The sequence below is a fragment of the Lathyrus oleraceus genome, chromosome 4, assembly GCF_024323335.1.
Source record: "Lathyrus oleraceus cultivar Zhongwan6 chromosome 4, CAAS_Psat_ZW6_1.0, whole genome shotgun sequence".
NCBI classification, from domain to species: Eukaryota; Viridiplantae; Streptophyta; class Magnoliopsida; order Fabales; family Fabaceae; genus Lathyrus; species Lathyrus oleraceus.
This window is the reverse complement of record NC_066582.1, coordinates 463,651,440-463,673,077: the sequence shown is the minus strand read 5'-3', so window position 1 is coordinate 463,673,077 and position 21,638 is coordinate 463,651,440.

Here is a 21,638-nt window from a genome sequence, read left to right as displayed (position 1 = left end):
AACCTCCCTGTTCTCCTCTTCAGATATCTGAGGGATTCAGTCAGAGAAACAAGGAATAATATGAAGCCCAGATCCTACATTCCTCTGGGTAGATTGCTCTCTGACATCTTCATTGAGCATGGGCTGGTAGATGCTCTGGAGAAGACCAGATGTATGGATGATCTGGCAATTGACGTTGGAAAGCCTCTGAATGCCAAAAATCTGAGGAGTATGGGAATCATCAAAGACATCAGAGTCAAGCCCACTATGAATGTGACCTGGGAAGCTCTGAAGGATCAGAGGAAGATGCCTCATGGCCTTGAAAGGTTCTTCAAGAACGAACCCAGAGATGCCATTGCTATCTACCTTCAGGATCGTCTGGATGAAGGCATTGATATCTCCGATTTCCGCCTTGAAGACTGTCTGGATTCTGTAGAAGATCTGGTCAGATACAAAAGAGGTCTTTCTGAGAAGAAGATAGCTGAGGAAGCAAGGAAGGCAAAGAAAGCCAGACTTGGAGAAACCTCTGGCACCAAAGCTTCAGCACCTCTGAATGTCTCTTCTGGTAAGTCCCTTCCTCCTGTTACTTCTGTACCTGTAATGGCTTCTTCTACTCCTCTCCCAACACCTCCCATATTCACTACCTCTGAAATCCCTCCTTCAATCACCAGAACCTCTCAACCTCCACATGTTCTAAAAAATTGCTCGAAATTTCACAACAACCTCTGACCCTAATCAACTATACCACCACAGCTCCTCCTCATCCTCTGAATATGAATCACCCCCTTACCTTTCCCCTTCTTCTGACCAAGAGTTCTCTGATCATGAGTCCTCTGATCAAGAACACTCTGACCCAAACTCCCCAACAATAGCTGAAATTTATGCTAAAAATTTCGCCCCACAAACTCAAACACAATCTGAAGTAACCTCTCCCCTCCGAACTTCTCTTCCACAACAAACAACCACCATCTCCTCTGAAAATCAAACCTCACTTCCACCACAAACAACCACCACACCCTCTGAAACCCAACCACCTGTGATTCAACCATCTGAACCTTATATCACTCCACCACTTATTCCCGCTGTACCTGGACCAGACTCTGACCCTTTAGACCTAAATCCATTATATGCTTCTTCTCCTAGTCTTCAACCAGACGCAGATTCTGAACTTCAAGCAGAATCTGAACCTCAACAATCTGAACCTCAACAAACTGAACCTCAACCTCTAAATCTCAGCCCTCAAAACTCTCCACCTCATTCACCTGAACCTGAACCTAAAATTATCATACCTACCCTTGAGGAGGCCATTATACAGGTTGCAGAAGCTTCAGTCCAGAAGATCAAGTCTCTGGCTAAAAACTCTGAAGTAAGTGATGATCCTAAATCTGTTAGGACACACTGGAACAGAGTCATTAGTTGGATGACCTCTGAGTCTTATAGGCTGAAGAGTATCTCTGAACAAGTCAGAAATGGCTACATCAGAGACTCTGAGGAAAGACTCCAAGAGAGACTGGCTAGAGAAGCTGAGGCCAGAAGGTTAGAGGAAGAGAGACTGGCTAGAGAAGCTGAGGCCAAGAGATTAGAAGAAGAAAGATTGGCTAGGGAAGCTGAAGAAGAAGCTAAGAGATTGGAAGAAGAACGCCTGGCAAAGGAAGCAGAACTTCTAAGGATTCAGGAAGCTGAAGCCAAGGCTAAGGCAGATGCAGAAGCCCAAGCTGCTGCTGAAGCTGAAGCTCAGCAGGCTCTGATTCAGGGGGAGTCTTCCTCTGCGATCCCTCTGATTCTTAACACTCTGAAGGAGATCAAGCAAGATCAGAAAGAGATCAAGCAAGATCAGAGTGAGCTCCGGGCAAGGATGGACAAGCAAGACGCTCTGAATGAAAACCTCCAGAATATGTTTGCTATGCTACTACAGAGACTTCCTCCTCCTCCAAACCCTTAGGCACTTAGGATTTCTTTTGTTTGCCTAGTGTTTTTGCTTCTGTCTTTTCTTTTTTTTAGCTCTGATATTTCTGTTGAATCTGATGTTTTGACTGCTGCTTGCCTTTGTGCTTTTGTTTAATGAAGTGTTTTTCTCTCTATTATTTTTTTTATGTTTTATGCCTTTTTGATTATGCCAAAAAGGGGGAGAAATTATTAAATAGCTCTGATGAAAATTATGTCTAAAACCTTAAGCATTCTGCAACAATTATAGAATTAGTTCTGATATAAATAGCTCTGATTAAATAATAGCTCTGATTAAATAATTCTAACATTAAATTAAGAAATTGCAGAAAGTTTTCAGAAATCTTATTGCTTGGAAAGCTCTGGTAAGAACTTCTGAACTCCCTAGTACTAACTCAGGGGGAGCTTTTGTTTATCTGATCTAATATTTTTTATGTTTCATCTGATAATTTTATTTGTTTTGTCATCATCAAAAAGGGGGAGATTGTAAGAACAAAAATAGTTCTACAATAGATTCCATGATTTTGATGATAACAAAGGATGAAACCAAAAATGGCACCCTAACGAAAAGTTTCTAAGTGTGCAGGGTTCTAAAGAAAGAAGAAATAAATCTGATGATGTCATCAGTTGCACAACAAGATCAGATGCAAAATCTCAAGTATCAGAAGCATCTGAACATGAAGTAAAGTCTAGAAGCTCTGACTCTGAACAAATGCCTTCTGTAAATTCTGAAGTTATCAGCGATTTCTGAACTCTCAAGAGATAACATCAGAAGCCAGTTTCTCCAGATACACAAAGACTCTAATCAGAATTGTTAATCATGATGAAGTAACGTTTAAGCCAAGTTAAAGTTCTGCAAATGGATTTCCTCAATTAGAAAGAGACGTTAATCTCCACTTCCAAGAGAGAAGATACTAATTGTGGTAAGTAGTCACTTCTAAGTGAAAAAGTCTACTGCAGAAGCTATTAATGGAATGGCGTAATTACATCTCAATATCCAACAGATTCAACGCTACTTCAACTCTACTTCAAACTCCTATAAATAGAGAAGAAATCTCATTCAGTATATACGAAGAAATCACTAGCCAAAACTATACTGAAATCATATCACGCTCAAGAAAAACATCTTTGTTCTTCAAAGATTTTCACTAAGCTTTTGCTTATCAAGTGAAAAATTTGTTCTTAAGTTTGTAATATTTGCTTTCTTAGAAGCACTCTAGATTACACATCTTGTATCTATTTTTATTTGATTTCCTCAAGTGACTCTTTGTAGTCTGTAGACTTGAGAGGACTAAGAGATTTTCTTTTCTCTTAGGGGTTGTTTGTAATCTTTCAAGATTAGTGGATTAAGTCCTTGTTGAAGGCGAAATCACCTTGGCCGGGTGGACTGGAGTAGCTTTGTGTTATAAGCGAACCAGTATAAAATCATTGTGTGATTTTCATTATTGCAAAAGCGCTTATTTTTCAAACAATTCAAACCCCCCTTTCTTGTTTTTCTCACCTTCAAGCAGGTCGCTTTTATCTTACTGACCTTCTAACATGAATTTTCTCAGTTGGCTCAGTGGGTTGTGCAACCTCAGCCACAACAGGAGGATCAACTACATTTTCATAAAGTGGTTCAATCACATTTTCATATGGAACAAAACCTCCACGATTATTGGATGAGCTAATGTTATCAAAAATAGGCAGTGGCAAAGTAACAACGTCATGCGTAACATAATCAAGATTATCAGATGCAATGATAGGCTCAGCAACATCAAGCTCAAGAAATTTTGTATGCATGGACTCCACAACTTTATTACCTCTACCTAGACAAAAGAATATGTATCCTTTAGCTAAATCTAGATATCCAATAAAAAATAAGGACCATTTTTGTCAAGCTTTTCTCAAAGAGATTGTATATTTAAATCTCTATGGGGAAACCCCGGACACGGAAATGCTTCAAACTAGGTTTTCTACTTGTCCAAAGCTTAAAAGGTGTTTTTGGAACTGATGTACTAGGAACTCTTTTTAGTATATAGAGGGTTGTTTTCAAGGCGTCACCCCATAAAAAATTTGGTAAGTTACACCTACTAATCATGCTTCTCATCATATCCTTAAGAGTGTGGTTTCACCTTTCGGCTACATCATTTTTTTCATGAGTACCAGAATGGTGTATTGTGGAACAATTCCATAATCCGGCAAGTATTTTGTAAAAGTCCCCATATGTTGCTCAGTAGAATCATATATACAATATTTGCTAGACTGAAAACAAATATTCCATAATCCTGCAAGTATTTTGCAAAAGTCCTCATATGGAACATCAACTAAGTTAGACTGAAAACAGATAAAAGCTAAATGATTACCTCCAGATTTGTTCTTGTTGTCTAACCAAGTTTTAAAAGCATGACAATCAGTTTTCTTATGCCATTTTTCCTTACACCAAAAGCACCAAAAGAATTTCTTAAAAGCAACTGATTTAGGACCTCATATGTTATGGTGTTGACCATTACTTAGTTTCCTAAACTCAGCATGTCTATGAGAAGCAATGTGAGTATTTTTATTTTTTTCCAAGAATTCTTATCAGAATGGGGTTTAGCATGAACAATCAGAAGGACTAAACCACTTCTTTCTTTCTTGAGTTTCTATTTTTCAACTACATGCTTGTTAATAAGGTTATTGATGGTCCACTTATCACCAAAGGCATTATAGGCAATTTTGATTTGAGTGAACTCAGAAGATAGGCAATTTAAGGCATGAGGCATGGTGAAATTCTCATTCAGGTCAATGTTATGGGTTTTCAGTTTGGTTTAGACATGAACCGTTCTGAGAATGAACTCGCTGATACCTCCATTGTTATTATATTTCATGTATCTGAGTTGTTTCATTAAACATCCAGATTCAGCATTATCAAATACGTGAAACCTCTATCCAATAGCAGTAAGATATTCTTTAGCATTCTCTTTCTCAAGAAATACACTTATCAAATGTTCAGAAATGGTCCTCTTAATAGCACACAAGCTAAGTCAGTCACTTCTCTCCCACTTAGCTAATTTTTCTTTCTCTTCAAGTGTACTTTGATTATTAATCACATGTTTGATTTCATGCAGTGTCATGTCAAGATTAGTAATCCCTAATGAAAACTCTAAGTCTTTCTTCCATTTCTTAAAGTTTAACCCATTCAGGATCTCAATAGAAGCATAACAATTGTTCATAGAGAAATGTCATTGTTGAGACAAAATAGGAATGCATTAGAACAAATAACAAAGGCAAGATATAGCTTTAATGAACATAAGCTATCACAAAGACACCAACATTATCACACAATCCCATTTGGATGGAATAAACACATAAGACTTAATCAAAGATGAAGCTCCAAAAGCGGATCCTCCAAAGAATGAGGATATTAAAGATGATGAAGATGAAATTGAACAATAGGGTAATAAAGATGATACCTAAAACAAACTTCCTCAAGATTGTATCTTCACAAAGTACCATCTCTTGGAGAATATTTGGGAGATATCAAAAGGGGAGTAATCACAAATTTAAACTTAAATATATTCTGTAATTACTCAAAAATTCATACCTCAAGTTGAACCAAAAACTATGAGTCATTTTTTACTGATGAATGGTGGCTTTGGTTAGACTTATCTGACATTTTGTGGGCTACAATCAATTGTTATTTTAGTTTGTGAAAAATAGATTAATCATGATTCTGATGGGGGTGCATAAATACACGAGGTGATTGTTTAAGTGGTCTTTTTAATAAAAGGTAAAGTATTTGACTTATCCGACTTATCTGACTTTACCTTTTATTAAAAAGACCACTTAACCAATAAATGAGCTTACTTATGCACCCCCATCAGAATCATGATTAATCTGTTTTTCACAAACTAAAATAACAGTTGATTGTAGCCCATAAAATGTCAGATAAGTCTAACCGAAGCCACCATTCATCAATCAAAAATGACTCATAGTTTTTGGTTCAACTTGAGATATGAATTTTTGAGTAATTACAGAATATATTTAAGTTTAAATTTGTGATTACTCCCCTTTTGATATCTCCCAAATATTCTCCAAGAGATGGTACTTTGTGAAGATACAATCTTGAGGAAGTTTGTTTTAGGTATAATCTTTATTATCCTCTTGTTCAATTTCATCTTCATCATCTTTAATATCCTCATTCTTTGGAGGATCCATTTTTGGAGCTTCATCTTTGATTAAGTCTTATGTGTTTATTCCTAAAACATAAAAAAACATAAGAACTACTTATCCCCATCTCTTGGGTTTTAATTCATAAAATCATACATGAAGATATTATTCAATGATAGAGGTTCTATTGTTAAAAACTCTATAATTTTGCTAATGAAGAATACTCAAGAAATGTGCCTTCATCGACTTTAGCATCAAATTTATCTAACTTGTCCTTACTATTATTTAAGATTAAAAATTTGCAGGCTGAAAACACGAAAGTATGAAATATTTGGCTTTTTACTCTTAAGTAACTCATATGGGGTCTTCTATAGGATATGTCTAATGACCAATCTAATTAAGAGATGGCATATGTTGTTGAACACACCTGCTAAAATATATTTATATAGACTCATCTCACTTATCATAGTTTGTACTAATTCTTTTAAAATGTGGCATTTATGCTCTATAACACCATTTTATTGTGGACTGCAGTTCTGGATTATATACCATTATCATCGCAAAAATTTTCAAAGTGATTAATAACAAATTCACCATCCTGATCACTTATTAAAATTATTATTTTCAAATTAAGTTGGTTTTGGAAAATCTTAGAAAATTTTACAAAAGGTTTAAGAGTTTCTTCCTTGTGTCCAAGCAATAGAGTCCAAGTGAGTATGATGAAATCATCTACAATTACAAATCTATAGTTATTGCATTTTTAGTCCTTGAATGAGTAAACAGATCTATATGGAGAAGCTCAAAAGGTTTAGATGTGGTGACACAATTTTTTTAGTTTAAAAGATACTCTTGTTTGTTTTTCCATTTGGCATGCATCAAATATCTTCTCTTTCAAAAACTTTATTTTAGGTAGACTAATTACTAGATTTTTGGATGTTATCTTATTTATTAAATCTAAATGAACATGGATAACACGTCTATGCCATAACCAATAGTTTTCACTCAAGGTGACTAAATATTTGGTTCCAATATTTGATACATCATCTAGGTTCATCATATAGACGTTATCAACTTTACAACCTTTATAGTATATCCTTTATCACATAATTGAATAATACTTAGGAGGTTATTTTTAACACCTTTAACTAATAACACACCTTTTATGGTGATTGTGGAGAGATTTCCCACAATACATTCACCTAAATTTTTTACCTCTATTATTGTCTCCATATGTAACATAGTCGCGCTCTTTCTTGATGAATTCAAAAAATATAGACGTGTCTCCCTTCATATGCCTTGAACAATAACTATCTAGAAACCAAATCCTATTTGTAGATTTAAGACATTTATACAAGAAGATCAACATGGTAATTTAGATATTCAACTTGTGTTAGGTCTTTGGGGTTAGTATTAGGACTCTTAGGTATCCATCTCATGAGACCGCTATGAACTTTTATATTTATTTTGTGACATTGACGTCTAATATGTACTATTTTCTCTACAATAGTGACAAATCACTTTAGGAGAAATATTATTTTTATTCTTCCTAGTGACATGGACATTTTTCTTATTAGATTTTATAAAACATTTTCTTTCATCACTTGAACTAATAGAAACAGTAGTAGGAGTTTTGGTGAGTTGTGTTAATTGTCCCTTTAAGTTGTTAATTTCAAATTTTTAAAGTAGACAATATCATACTTAACTAACTCTACCTTTTCTTCTAAATTTTGAGGAGCACATAACTGATCAATCACTAAAGATGCATGGTCCTATTTCAAGGACTCAAAATCATATTTTAGTTTTAATACTTCTTCCTCATGTTTCAAAATTCCATTAGAAGAAGGTATGGAACCTGAGTCGAAATCACTTATTTCTTCATCTTTATTTTTATGACACACAATTGGACATAGACGAGTTATTTTATCTCCATATGAGTTATTGCTGGAAGAGGAAAAATCATCACCTTCTTCCACCGCAATGTTTACTCTACGAGCCTCGACATTTTTTCTCTTTTTCTTGTAGAATGATTTCTTGCGTTTTTGTTTCACTAAACTTAGGCAATCAGTTTTAAGTGTCCATATTTATCGCACTCATAACATGTTACTTGCTTTTTTCCCTTCATTTTATCATCCCATGGACTAGATTTTCGAAACTTTATTAAATTCTTTTCATAATTCTTAAGAGAATATATATATATATATATATATATATATATATATATATATATATATATATATATATATATATATATATATATATATATATATATATATATATATATATATTTTGTAGCATCTAACAAATAATCTCATTTCTTCATTTTTGAAGAGTCATAACTGGTGTCATCTTCATCTTCCTAGACTTTGTCCAATTCAATAATTTGTTAATTATGTGTGAAAAATTCATCTTTATGGAGGTCACGGATTCTCCGGGCTCCATATGGAAAAGTTTGTACTCTTCTATGAAGGTGTCAATTTTAGATTGTTTGACGTCTTCAGTTCTATCATGGAGAACTTGAAGAGCATCTCACATTGCTTTAGACGTCTTACAATGTGATATTGAAAAATATACATTCACACTCAATAAAGATATGAATATATTTCTCGCTTTGAAATCATAAGATACCTTTTTGATCTCATCATCATTCCATTCTTTTGGCGGTTTCTTAACAGATACGCCATCAATGATCTTTTTAGGTATAAATGGTCTTTCTTATAAGGAAGCCCATACTTGTAAATTCACAGGCATAAGATGCATGTGCGTGCAATCCTTCCAATATGTGAAATTTCGACCAGTGAAAATAGGGGTTATATTGTACGCCCCCTTCTGATCAATTTGTACCATATTCAATAAATTTTGAAGTCATTAGACCTTATCAAAAGACTAACTCTTGATGAAAATCATTGGTTGAATATAATGTTTACTATCTATAAGGGGTTTGAATAAACAAAACTCCCTTAGCTTGATTTTCAAAAATATAGTTATTTTGCATAAGCTTTTTTGGTGAAAATATTTTGAAATGAATTTAAGCAAATAAAACAACAAAAATGATAGTGATAATGTTAAAGCAATATGTGAATTAATCTAAAATAATTCAAGTAAGTAATTTGAATTCTATTCAACTAAGAAAATTTACAATCTAAATATTATAAGGCCATAGTTTAATCAACACAGATATTACTTAAAAAAACTTAATATAATCAAACCTAACTTTGACAAGATTAACCTCTATAAACACAAAAAAAATCTAGAACATGCAAATATATACAAAGAAATTAAAGACAAAGGGAGTGTGTGCATATTGAGTTTATACCTATGTATAGGTTTAGTATTCAATAGGTGATTATCTTGGATCTAGTCATGACAATCACCTTTTGATGTTATGTCACACCATAAAAAATAACTTTTAGGTTGCAAAGGTAAAACAAGCATTAAGATTAAAGAGTCGCGAATATTACAGCATAAAAAATTTATATAGAACGCCATGAACTATTTAGTACTCCCCCGACTTTATTTAGAACTAAAAATCTTATAAACTTTTTGGCCTTAAAATATGCAAATGTCAAGAAATCAAACATATTTAATGTGTTTATTCAAAAACTATCTTTGTATTAATTACTTAATATTATTAGTGGATAAAAATTTAATTAATGGTATATTAGTATTTGTGTTATCTATTTTACATGAAATCAAAAAAATTAAATGCATTTACTTATCACTCTTAATAAACATGAAAATTATCTTGTTTGCTTATAAATAAGGACGGTGTAGTACATGAATATAATGACTATATTTAACCCCAACAATAAAAAATTTAACAAAGCTTATACATGGTTAGTGTTACAGCTGGTCCTTCCAAAAACGTCGACTTCACAAACGGGATCTGTCTTGTCACCTAAGTAGCGCTTCCGCCTTCATAGTTCCTTTCTTATTCTCCTATTGTAGATCAGAGTGAACCTACTCCAATTTGATACTCCTCTGATCCATTAAAACTCTCTTTGCATTAAACTAGAAACTTTTATTTATAGGAAAATTTTTTAGGCTCTCACTGGTGCATTGTCCTTGCACCCAACGTACCTACCCTGCTCTTCCACTATGACCAGACAACTATCTTATTCAGCAAGTAATGCTTGCATGTCTTCCATGCATCGTTGGATACATTTTCTCATCCAACACATCACTCTCTCGACTAGTGCGTTAACCCTTACTTCACCATGAAGTACTTACATCTAGTTATGTCGTCTGACCTTGGTTACGTCTAGCGCGCATGTAGCTTGGGCCTAATGAGCCTTACTTCTTTAGGATTTCACTTTTACCTATTTTCTGCGTGTTAATTCATGGTCTTCTAGTTCTTTTTTTCTGTTTTTGATTAATGTATACAAGAAAAGTTCAAATAGGTGTTTTCTTACTTTGATAAATAAATTAAGATTTTTTGTAACAATTTCTTGTGAAATAAGTCAATAAGTGCCAACGTATTTAACATAAATCTGACACTTATCAACTGATTCGGTGCTTCGTCCTTGCGTGCACCTAATCCAGTCTCCGATGATAAACCATTAATAATTATTCTTCCACTATAATTGATTTTGGTACAGAGTTTAGTTACAACAATAATCATAGAAAATAAATTAGATTAATTGCTCAGTCCTAGATAGTTTTATCTTCTTCCTTGATCATAAACTTGATCTTGTTTAATCTTCCACCTTTGAGAATCTTTAATCTTCACACTTACAGCAATTTCCCCACAATCCTGATGGTAAGACTTGAACCAGTTCTTCACAAGGTTTATAGACACAAGAAACTTCACTTCCTATTGAGAAGACTGGTCTTTTTCTTCAATGTAAATTCAAATCATGAATTCCACCAAATAGATCTTAAAACTAGAAACAATACACTTCAACAAACATTAACAATCTAATTGGTTTCCTCGTAAAACAACTCCACACACTCACAAGGTTAATTGATTTTCATACATAAGATGAAGGTTTTATTTTGAGAAAGATGGAGAATTTTTCTAGTAATCACTTTAATGATTATATTTCTGCTAATGAAACAAAATAAAATAAAGCTTTATATTGATGCTTGAGAAATAGCTTAAAATCAGTGTAAAAATAGTTAAATGATTCGAATCAAAGGTATTAAATAAATATACTCAAATGATAAAGATAAATGGAAATATCATGTTATGATTTGATTCATGAGTCTACTTGTAACACCCCGATAAAATATGATAATTATTTAATTTAAGTTAATAGTATATTTATTAATTTAATTAAATAATTGGAATATTATTGGATTATTATTATTGGAATAATAAAGTTGGAATATATATAAAGAGTTCCATTTGGTAAAAAGGGTTTTTCACGTGAAAAGGAGGAAGCGACTGAAAAGTGGAGAAAGGGAGAAGAAGAGGCTAGGGCTCAAGAGGAGAATTCACGATTGTTGAAGGTCGAAGAATCAATCGCCGGATTAACTCAGGTAAGGGGGGTTTATCGTCGTTTAATGGGTATTATGGGTTAACATGTAATGGGTAGTAATAAGCCATTGAATTGACCCTAATTGGGATGAGGAATGCTGTAAATGGTGATGAATAAGTTATGTTAAAACTGTAATTGAATCTATATGTGGGTGAGTCGTAAATTTCTGGACGTGTAGCTTTTTACGGAATTGAAATCGGAGGTCCGGAAGTCCTCCGACGGCGAGAAATGCGGGAAATCTGCATTCTGTTTTCGTGTTAGCGCAGGAACAGCTTTCTGTTCTGCGTTAACCGGTTAACCCAGGGTGTTAACCGGTTAACACTGTTATGATTTTAAAAAAATTAATTTCTGTTCTGCGTTAACCGGTTAACCCAGGGTGTTAACCGGTTAACACTGTTAAAAATTGCCAGAAAGCGTGTTCTGTGTTGCGTTAACCGGTTAACCCAGGGCGTTAACCGGTTAACACTGTTTGGAAAGTGGAAAATTGATATTCAAATATTGTGTACATATTTGACGTTTGGCCTATATTGGTGTATGATATAGTAGGGATCATTTCCCGTTGTTTTGAGCAGTATAGGTATTAGTAGAGTGTGCTAATACTGTGATTTATTATTTGGCATGATAGGAATATGATTCTGTGATAAATATGCTGATGATGTATGATGGTATGCATAATGCTGTGAATGTATCTGTTATGTATGCAATTGTGGATGGACTGTTTATGGCTTAGAGTGTGAGCATATGTCCATTGTGGATTGTTGTTGATGGTTGCATGCTAGGTGATTTAGCGTGCATAGTATGGCCTTTATGGTGGTAGCTAATTCCCATGGTGAGGAATTAGTGAGTGAGTTATTGTGGATTGTTGTTGATGTTTGCATGCTAGGTGATTTAGCGTGCATAGCATAGCCCTTGGGGTGGTAGCTAATTCCCATGGTGAGGAATTAGTGAGTGAGTCACTAGGTCTCAAATGAGTGGGACTAGTGAGCTTGGTAGCCGTATCTGGGTTTGATCGGTGAGGTTGAACTATGTGTTCACGAATAGTCGGTACCGCATGCATGGAGTCTCATTGCATAATGTATGTATGGCGTATAATATGAATGGATGTATTCCAATATTATACGTGTGTTTTGTGTTGGGTTGAGTATGATTATGATTTTGAGTTGATGTTGTCGTTGCTGAATGTGTGATCTGATTTGGGTGATGAAATGTGTTAAATTACTTAGCATTACATGATATTTTATAATGCTTATTATATCGATTGAGGAACTCACCCTTACAACTATGTTTCAGGTAACGAGCAGTGATTGAGTAGAAGCTAGTGCTTGGAGTCTAGTGTAGTTCCTTAGTGGGTCATGCTCTGGTATATGTAACATCGGGACGGGATGTTTACTTTGTTTTCATTTGTGGTTGTTGAACAGTTTTACATGTAATGTGATTACATGGTTTGCATGACTGATTAGATTTCTATCCGCTGCGGATTGTGCAATGCCTTGTTTTGATTAATAAATGAGCATGACCAGTTATTTTGATGAATGGTGTGAAGTGTCAAGTGTGACACCCTTAAATTGCATATCTACTCTGATTTATATTTTGTTGAATTAATTAATTTATTGGGGTATTTTAGAAGGGTGTTACATTAGTGGTATCAGAGCCTGGTTGGTCGAGTCGAGTCGTAATTATTCTGTTTCCCTGTATGTGATAGGTGTTGTGTAACCCTATCAGTACTTATTGTTTTAGCTTGTTGGATTAACTCAGATTTGAGATGGCTGGAAGAGGTAGAGACGATGCTGCGATTGCTGAGGCTCTGGGTATGCTAGCTGGAGTACTTGGAGGGAATCCGAATGTTGTGGGAATGGGAGCTGCTCGTCAACTGAGTGAGTTCCAGAAGAACAATCCTCCAATGTTCAAGGGAGCATACGATCCAGATGGTGCTCAGAAGTGGTTGAAGGAGATCGAGAGGATCTTCCGAGTGACTGAGTGTGCCGATAACCAGAAGGTCAGGTTCGGTACGCATATGCTGTCAGAGGAAGCAGATGATTGGTGGGTTGCTGCCCGCACTGAGTTGGAAGCTGCTGGGAGTGCTGAGATCACTTGGGCGGTGTTCAGAGAGAGATTCCTGAGGAAGTACTTCCCAGAGGATGTCAGAGGAAAGAAAGAGATAGAGTTCTTAGAATTGAAGCAGGGCAACCGGTCTGTTACTGAGTATGCTGCTAAGTTCACAGAGCTGTCGAAGTATTACACTCCCTATGATGAGGCTATTGGGGAATTTTCAAAATGTGTGAAGTTTGAGAACGGGTTACGTCCCGAGATCAAGCAGGCTATTGGGTATCAGCGGATCAGAGTCTTTTCTGACCTGGTTGACTGTTGCAGGATCTTTGAACAGGATACCAAGGCCAGAGCGGAGGGCTATCAGCAGAGGGTTGATAGGAAAGGCAAGAATCAGAATGATCGTGGGAAGCCGTATGCAGCTAGCAAAGGTTTCCAGAGACAGAGTGGGATGGGGAGACCTAGTGGGGGAGACTCCAGTGCCCCTGCTAAGTGTTACAGATGTGGTCAGGCTGGACATCGTATCCATGAGTGTACCAGTACTGAGAAGAAGCGTTTCAAGTGTGGCAAAGGTGGTCACTTGGCTGCAGAGTGCCGGTTGAAGACTATGACTTGTTTCAACTGTGGAGAGTTGGGTCATATTAGCCCACAGTGTCCTAAGCCGAAGAAAGAGAACCAGTCGGGAGGCAAGGTCTTTGCTTTATCGGGTTCTGAGACTTCTGCAGATGATCGTTTGATCCGAGGTACATGTTATATTAATGGCTTTCCTCTTGTAGCTATTATTGACACAGGTGCGACTCATTCCTTTATATCTTTGGATTGTGCTGTGAAACTTAAATTAGAGATATCTGAGATGCATGGGAGTATGGTGATTGATACTCCTGCGAAGGGTTCAGTGACTACTACTTCAGTTTGTTTAAATTGCCCTTTGAGTATTTTTGGTAGAGACTTTGGGATGGACCTCGTGTGTCTTCCCCTAGTGCAGATTGATGTTATCCTGGGTATGAACTGGTTGGTGTTTAACCGAGTTTATATCAACTGTTTTGATAAGACTGTGATCTTTCCTGAGATTGAGGAAGGAAAGAGTTTGTTTCTATCAGCAAGGCAGGTGAATGAGGCAGTAGCAGATGGGGCAGAGTTATTTATGTTGTTAGCGACTTTGGAGGCTAAAGATAAACTGGTGATTTGCGATCTAGCTGTGGTGTGTGATTTCCCTGATGTGTTTCCTGAAGAAGTGAATGAATTACCGCCAGAGCGTGAAGTTGAGTTCTCGATTGATTTGGTACCTGGTACTAGGCCGATATCGATGGCTCCGTACCGTATGTCTGCTGTTGAGTTAACTGAATTGAAGAGTCAGCTGGAAGATCTGTTGGATAAGAAATTTATTCGTCCGAGTGTGTCACCGTGGGGCGCACCAGTGTTATTGGTTAAGAAGAAAGAAGGTACTATGAGATTGTGTGTGGACTACAGGCAACTGAATAAAGTGACGATCAAGAATCGGTATCCTTTGCCAAGGATTGATGATTTGATGGATCAGTTGGTTGGTGCGAGTGTGTTCAGCAAAATAGATTTGAGATCGGGGTATCATCAGATACGTGTGAAAACTGAGGATATTCGGAAGACTGCTTTCAGAACAAGGTATGGACATTATGAGTATTCTGTAATGCCTTTTGGTGTGACTAATGCGCCTGGGGTATTTATGGAGTATATGAATAGGATTTTCCATCCGTACCTAGACAAGTTTGTTGTGGTGTTTATTGACGATATTTTGGTGTATTCGAAATCTGAAGAAGAGCATGCTGAACATTTGAGAGTGGTTTTAGGAGTTCTACGAGAAAAGAAGTTATTTGCTAAACTGTCCAAGTGTGAATTTTGGTTAGAAGAGGTTATTTTTCTTGGTCATGTGGTTTCAAGAGGTGGTGTTGTTGTTGATCCTTCTAAGATAGAAGCGGTATCTAAGTGGGAAGCTCCGAAGTCGGTTCCTGAGATAAGGAGTTTTCTTGGACTTGCAGGTTATTATAGGAAATTCATTGAGGGATTTTCTAAGTTGGCGTTACCGTTGACGATGTTGACTAGAAAGGGGCAAACGTTTGTTTGGGACTCAAAATGTGAAGAAGGTTTCCAAGAGTTAAAGAGAAGGTTAATTACTGCTCCTATTCTGATATTACCAAGTCCATCGGAACCATTTGAGGTTTACTGTGATGCTTCATTATTGGGTTTGGGTGGTGTTTTGATGCAGAATAAGCAGGTTGTAGCTTATGCTTCGAGACAACTGAAGGTTCATGAGAGGAACTATCCGACACACGATTTAGAGTTGGCAGCTGTGGCATTTGTTTTGAAGTTATGGAGGCATTACTTGTACGGGTCAAGATTTGAGGTTTTCAGTGACCATAAAAGTTTAAAGTATTTGTTTGATCAGAAAGAGCTGAATATGAGACAGAGGAGATGGTTAGAGTTTCTGAAGGATTATGACTTTGGTTTGAATTACCATCCGGGTAAAGCAAACGTAGTGGCTGATGCATTGAGTCGGAAATCATTGCATATGTCTATGTTAATGGTTAAGGAATTGGATTTAATTGAGCAGTTTAGAGACTTGAGTTTGATGTGTGAGAGTACTCACAATAGTGTTAAATTGGGAATGTTGAAGTTAACGAGTGGTATTCTGGATGAGATTAGAGAGGGTCAGAAATCCGATGTGCTTTTGGTTGATAAGTTGACTCTAGTGAATCAAGGTCAAGGTGGTGAATTCAGAGTTGATGAGAATGGTGTTTTGAAATTTGGTAATCGGGTGTGTATTCCGGATGTTACCGAACTTAAGAAGAGTATTCTTGAGGAAGGACATCGTAGTGGCCTGAGTATTCATCCTGGGGCTACGAAGATGTATCATGATTTGAAAAAGTTATTTTGGTGGCCGGGAATGAAAAGAGAAATTGCGAGTTTTGTTTATTCTTGTTTGACTTGTCAGAAGTCAAAGATTGAGCATCAGAAGCCGTCTGGGCTAATGCAACAGTTGGCTATTCCAGAGTGGAAGTGGGATAGTATCAGTATGGATTTTGTTTCTGGTTTACCGAGGACAATTAAGAATTTTGAAGCTATTTGGGTGATTGTTGACAGATTGACAAAATCGGCTCATTTCATTCCGATCAGAATGGATTATCCGTTAGAGAGATTAGCTGAGTTGTATATTGAGAAAATTGTAAGTTTGCATGGTATTCCGTCGAGTATTATTTCGGACAGAGATCCTAGATTTACATCGAAGTTCTGGGAAGGTTTGCAGAGGGCTTTGGGAACTAAGCTGAGATTGAGTTCTGCATATCATCCGCAGACTGATGGTCAGACTGAGAGGACGATTCAGTCACTGGAGGATCTTTTGAGGGCTTGTGTTTTGGAAAAGGGAGGTGCTTGGGATTGTTATTTACCTTTGATTGAGTTTACCTACAACAATAGTTTTCATTCGAGCATTGGTATGGCACCGTTTGAAGCTTTGTATGGTAGGAGATGTCGGACACCTTTATGTTGGTATGAGTCCGGTGAGAGTGTTGTGGTTGGACCGGAGATTGTGCAACAACTACGGAAAAGATTAAGATGATTCAGGAGAAGATGAGGATTGCTCAGAGTCGTCAGAAGAGTTATCACGACAAGAGGAGGAAGTCACTTGAGTTTCAAGAGGGAGATCATGTGTTTCTTCGTGTTACTCCGATAACTGGGGTTGGTCGAGCTTTGAAGTCGAAGAAGTTGACACCTCGATTTATTGGTCCTTATCAGATTTTGGAGAGGATAGGGGAGGTAGCCTATCGTATCTCTTTACCGCCGTCACTTGCGAATTTGCATGAGGTTTTTCATGTGTCTCAGTTGAGGAGGTACATTCCTGATCCGTCGCATGTGGTCCAAGTAGATGATGTACAGGTGAGAGATAACCTGACTGTTGAAACATCACCTATGAGGATCGAGGATCGAGAGTTGAAGCAGTTGCGGGGTAAAGAGATTGCTTTGGTAAAGGTAGCTTGGGGAGGACCAGCAGGTGGCAATGTGACTTGGGAACTTGAGAGTCAGATGAAGGAGTCTTATCCAGAGTTATTCGCTTGAGGTATGTTTTCGAGGACGAAAACTCTTTTAGTGGGGGAGAGTTGTAACACCCCGATAAAATATGATAATTATTTAATTTAAGTTAATAGTATATTTATTAATTTAATTAAATAATTGGAATATTATTGGATTATTATTATTGGAATAATAAAGTTGGAATATATATAAAGAGTTCCATTTGGTAAAAAGGGTTTTTCACGTGAAAAGGAGGAAGCGACTGAAAACTGGAGAAAGGGAGAAGAAGAGGCTAGGGCTCAAGAGGAGAATTCACGATTGTTGAAGGTCGAAGAATCAATCGACGGATTAACTCAGGTAAGGGGGGTTTATCGTCGTTTAATGGGTATTATGGGTTAACATGTAATGGGTAGTAATAAGCCATTGAATTGACCCTAATTGGGATGAGGAATGCTGTAAATGGTGATGAATAAGTTATGTTAAAACTGTAATTGAATCTATATGTGGGTGAGTCGTAAATTTCTGGACGTGTAGCTTTTTACGGAATTGAAATCGGAGGTCCGGAAGTCCTCCGACGGCGAGAAATGCGGGAAATCTGCATTCTGTTTTCGTGTTAGCGCAGGAACAGCTTTCTGTTCTGCGTTAACCGGTTAACCCAGGGTGTTAACCGGTTAACACTGTTATGATTTTAGAAAAATTAATTTCTGTTCTGCGTTAACCGGTTAACCCAGGGTGTTAACCGGTTAACACTGTTAAAAATTGCCAGAAAGCGTGTTCTGTGTTGCGTTAACCGGTTAACCCAGGGCGTTAACCGGTTAACACTGTTTGGAAAGTGGAAAATTGATATTCAAATATTGTGTACATATTTGACGTTTGGCCTATATTGGTGTATGATATAGTAGGGATCATTTCCCGTTGTTTTGAGCAGTATAGGTATTAGTAGAGTGTGCTAATACTGTGATTTATTATTTGGCATGATAGGAATATGATTCTGTGATAAATATGCTGATGATGTATGATGGTATGCATAATGCTGTGAATGTATCTGTTATGTATGCAATTGTGGATGGACTGTTTATGGCTTAGAGTGTGAGCATATGTCCATTGTGGATTGTTGTTGATGGTTGCATGCTAGGTGATTTAGCGTGCATAGTATGGCCTTTATGGTGGTAGCTAATTCCCATGGTGAGGAATTAGTGAGTGAGTTATTGTGGATTGTTGTTGATGTTTGCATGCTAGGTGATTTAGCGTGCATAGCATAGCCCTTGGGGTGGTAGCTAATTCCCATGGTGAGGAATTAGTGAGTGAGTCACTAGGTCTCAAATGAGTGGGACTAGTGAGCTTGGTAGCCGTATCTGGGTTTGATCGGTGAAGTTGAACTATGTGTTCACGAATAGTCGGTACCGCATGCATGGAGTCTCATTGCATAATGTATGTATGGCGTATAATATGAATGGATGTATTCCAATATTATACGTGTGTTTTGTGTTGGGTTGAGTATGATTATGATTTTGAGTTGATGTTGTCGTTGCTGAATGTGTGATCTGATTTGGGTGATGAAATGTGTTAAATTACTTAGCATTACATGATATTTTATAATGCTTATTATATCGATTGAGGAACTCACCCTTACAACTATGTTTCAGGTAACGAGCAGTGATTGAGTAGAAGCTAGTGCTTGGAGTCTAGTGTAGTTCCTTAGTGGGTCATGCTCTGGTATATGTAACATCGGGACGGGATGTTTACTTTGTTTTCATTTGTGGTTGTTGAACAGTTTTACATGTAATGTGATTACATGGTTTGCATGACTGATTAGATTTCTATCCGCTGCGGATTGTGCAATGCCTTGTTTTGATTAATAAATGAGCATGACCAGTTATTTTGATGAATGGTGTGAAGTGTCAAGTGTGACACCCTTAAATTGCATATCTACTCTGATTTATATTTTGTTGAATTAATTAATTTATTGGGGTATTTTAGAAGGGTGTTACACTACTCATGTGATTCGATTCATAAAAAGATTTGAAACATATCACATATTTTGTATTGAGACAAAGCATACAATTTTCAGTCATGAGTCAATTCATGAAAGTATGTGAATTAGATCACATATCCCAAAGGGAATTGTGATTTTGCAAAAGCCCGTTTCATTCAATTCATACTCAATCATGAGTCGGTTCACATAATCAAAATCATTTGACTCGATTCACAAATTTCTTGAGTGACTTAAATAAGATTGACTTTAGTCAAACTTACATTTTATGCATGAAAAGACCATATTAACCTAGTATGAGGGTGTGGTTTTACGAGGAACTAAATTATACAATAAATTTAAGTAATACAAGACATCAAAATAGAAATTAACAAGTACTACACTTAAGCAATTTCACAATACACATATTAGAAATTACATGTAGTTGCTCACTTTGTCATGTTAGCTCGATTGTCTAAATATTAAATAAAATATATTATTTCATCGAAATTCAATTATATCCTATGAGAGTGTTGATTAACAATATTATCTTCATCATTTAATTTCAAATTGTCGATTTAGTCAGACGACTTGTCATATTTTCTATTTTTTGTGATAGTCAAATCAATTGAGATAATCTAAATATGTCACGAAGAACATCTTGATCATCACAATAAATGATACCTAGAGCACATCTTGATAATCTTAACAATTGAGATTTGATATCTTTAGCGCATATTAATCATCACAACATATGATACCTTGATCTTCAAGCACCACCACTTGATCACATCAGATGATAATTTCACTTGTCATCATATGAACCAACAAGCCTTGAACAACATTTCTGATGAAGACTTCTAATAGTAGACCGAATGACATATGACTCCATAAATAAAACCTAAATAAGCATTGTTATCTGGTATATTAAGTTGACATAATCCAAATAAAAAATCTTACACAATAGAAACAGTTGAGATTAGGTAATGATGATACTTGAGGGAGTATTATAAAGAGGTTACCTATACTAGCTCAGATTTACAATAGCATCTTAATTTAAAAATTATAATAAAGTGAAAGGTTAGGACCGTGGCATGGACATTGGAAGGTTTCTCTTGGGCTAACTCAATGCATTGTCAAGTTAATAATCCCATCATAGGATACAAGATTGAGATTATTATTGATTTGTGTTTTCCTACATTCCAACATGTTAAAGGTGTGTAGGATCATTGATTATTGATAAGAAGTCTATGAACCCCCTGAAGGTGATTAAGTGTGTTAAAACATAGAATTTGGAAAATTGGTAGCATGTGAGTGAATCGGTTCGTACAACAAACTTCACTTCCTATTACCATAATAGAATCACAAGGTTCTAGAATGGATCCAAATAGTACTAAATATCTTGAAAATGTTGTTTTATGGTTTAAATATCATATCGAGACTTAATTCGGATTTAGAAACTTCTAGGGAAATATTGTCCATGCTTAGTCTTAGTTTCATCCCGTTAATATGATATACCTCCAAAACCTAAATGTTCTTTTTCTTCTGCAAGTTAAGAGATAATTTAGGCGTCACTGACATTCCTGCAGGACACCTACAATCTTTCTCTTATTATTCTAACAATTTGGCACACCATTGAAAAATTATTGCCATACTTAAATGCCTTTTTGTAAGTGCAAATTGGGGTAAATAAGTTTCAATTGTCCTTACTTTCATTTTTCCAAACCTGTCACAATTTTAAATCAAAAACTTGATGTGTACTTACCCTTGTTAATGACCAAGTTGGAATTAAAGTAGCAAAGTTATCTTTAGAGAACTTAACTAGTAGTCTCGGTTCTAGAGAGACTCGGTGCATCTCATAATATAGACCTTCCCTTAAAATACTTGATTGTTTCATTTTACGGAACCATATTAATTGTCATTCATTTTAACATGAATTAGTTCTATTCATGTACGTATTTGATAGTGAGATTAATTGGAACCTTAAGATTGCTTTAGACTATAGTAATTTTTAGATATCAAAAAGTGAAGCACAAGAAGAAATGATT